A 2,834-nucleotide genomic window follows, 5' to 3' on the forward strand; every position below is an offset into this window, starting at 1 on the left:
CCCCGTTTCTTTTCTCTTTTTTCTTTGGTACATTCTGAAATTAAGCTTTCCCATAACATTTCATTTCTCTCATTCAGTGCTTTAAGTCAAGACCAGTAGTATCATATTGCGATTGATAAAATCGAAATGGAATAAGTGAAAATGTTTACAAAGTGCTTTATGATTATTTCCATGTTGATAATAAATTCTACGGAAAAGGGTTCTAAATACCCTTAAACTATTGGAAAAGGTTTACAAATATCCTTCATTTATTTATTGGGCTAAAAATACCTTTCCATCCACTTTTTTGGTACACTTATGCCCTTTGACCATTAGATCAATGCTAAATTAAAAATAATTATTATTCTTTTTATAAAACTTAAAAAAATATATTTTGGTCTTTTTAAACTAATGCACCAATAGTCCACTAATTTAGTAAAGTCTTGTTTTTTTTTTTAAAGTTTTTACAAAAAACAATTCGGTTTTTACAAAAAATATTTTTTTCAGATTTTTTAAAGCATTTTTTTGTAAAAACAAATTGTAAACAGAAGAAAAAAATATTTTTAATAAAACTTTTCGTTTTTTAAAAACTGAAAAAAATATTTTCAACAAAATATTTTCATTTTTGAAAAATATTTTTTTTCAGTTTTTTTAAAGCATTTCGTTTTCTTTTCGTTTTTCAGTTTTTTTAAAGAAAAAAAATTTCCTTTTTTAAAAAAACTGAAAAAAAAATATTTTTCAAAAACGAAAATATTTTGTTGAAAATATTTTTTTTTATCTTTTAAAAAACAAAAATATTTTATTTAAAAAAATTTCTTTTCTGTTTTTACAACTTTTTCAGTTTTTACAAAAAAAAAACTGGATTTTTTTTTGTAACAACTGGAAAAAAAGAAGAAGAAGACTTTACTAAATTAGTGGTCTGGTGCATTAGTTTAAAATAATGAAAATATTTTGTAAAATATTTTTTTTAAGTTTTACAAAAAGAATAATTATTATTTTTAATTCAGCATTGACCTAACGGTCAAAGGGCATAAGTGAACCAAAAAGATGGATGAAGAGGTATTTTTAGTACAATAGGTGGATGAAGGGTATTTTTAAACCTTTGCTAATAATTTATGGGCATTTTGAACCCTTTTTCATAAATTCTATAATAAGTTTGAAGTTGATAGATGTTGAGGTGCACGACAAATTCATCTTATAAAACGAATGTTCATCTATATATAGTTTCTTTGGATTAGTTTTCATCGTCTTTTTTATTTGAGTAAATTTTATGGATGGCCATTCAACTTTGTGTTATTACTCAAAAGTTATTTTTCTTTTTTTTTTTCTTTTCATAAAAGTCATTCAACTTTGTGTTCATTACCCAGAAGTCACTTTCTTTCTTTTGTTACATAAAAATTATTTTACTTTGCTCTATCTATCACAATAGTCACCTTTGCCAAATTTTATAATACTTTTACTTGAAATGTCTATTATACCCTTGACATTATAAATCCTCCCATTTATGTAATACCTTAAAGAAAATAATTTATTATAAATCACTACAATTCTTCTCACACATCAAATAATCTAAGAACACCTCTATTTACAATAATATGAAACCTATTTTAGCTAATTAAAAACAGGAAAACCTATTCCTATATAATTCTGATTATAAATCCTATTTAGATATGAATTAAATAAACTAGCAAATATCAAATCCTAAACAATTAAGATTTCTTACTACAACTTTGAATTAGTTTTCCAACATCTCCCATAATTCAAAGTTGTATACGTCTAACCTTTTTGTTGTGTGTTGGAGCACTTCTCTCCAACTTCTACTTGTTGAAGCACTTGTCTCCAACTCCGGTTGATGTACTTTGCCATCAATAACCAATTTTGTTGAAGCACCTATCTTCAACACCCATTGATGTACTTTGTCACCAACACGCAATTTCATTGAAGCGCTTGTCTTCAACTCTGGTTAATGCACTTTGTCATCAACAACCAGTTTTGTTGAAGCACTTGTCTCTAACTTTCATTGATGTACTTTGTCACAAACACTCAATTTGTTGAAGCACCTGTCTCGAACTCTCGTTGATGTAATTGCCACCAACAACCAATTTTGCTGAAGCATCTGTCTTCAACCCGTTTATGTACTTCTCACCAATACTCAATTTTATTGAAACATCTTTCTTCAACTCCCATTGTTGGAGAGAAGTGTTCCACAACACTACAAAAAAGTCAGACGTATACAACTCTAAATTTAAACGTATTAATTTTATGTGTCAGTATTTTAAATGTGGATATTTTATTTAGTAGATTAACGAATATGGCTTGGCTGAAATCTGTGAGCTTTGATTTTGTCATTATTATTAAAAATATTTCAATAGACATGGTTAAGAATGTTAACTTGAGATTTTTTTCAGAGTAATATTACTGATAAGTTTAATAATGAGAAACTTTCAGAAACCACTTTGTTTTAGTGGTTATTAGCTAGTTGTAGCTACCATTTACTATATTACTTCCTATAGCTATGTTTTCAGATTTTTTAGAGTGTATTCGATGTATTTAAGCTAATGTATTCATGAATACAGTAGCATTTCTAGGCGTGAAACAGGGGATTACAACTAGACAAATTTTTGTGTTCGAGTGTATTCGACTGTATTATATGGCGTGAAACATGAGATTATAGCTGGACAAATTATTGTATTCGACTGTATTCACGTGCGTGAAATAGGGGATTACACTGTTTTTAAACGGAAAGTGAATCAATTAACATAATAGACTCCTAATATAACTCAACAAACTCAATTACAACACACAAATTTTGTATTTCCAGTTATAAAAAAGATTCTCAACTGAAAAATACCCCA

The sequence above is a fragment of the Nicotiana attenuata genome, chromosome 2, assembly GCF_001879085.1.
Source record: "Nicotiana attenuata strain UT chromosome 2, NIATTr2, whole genome shotgun sequence".
In the NCBI taxonomy this organism is placed as follows: domain Eukaryota; kingdom Viridiplantae; phylum Streptophyta; class Magnoliopsida; order Solanales; family Solanaceae; genus Nicotiana; species Nicotiana attenuata.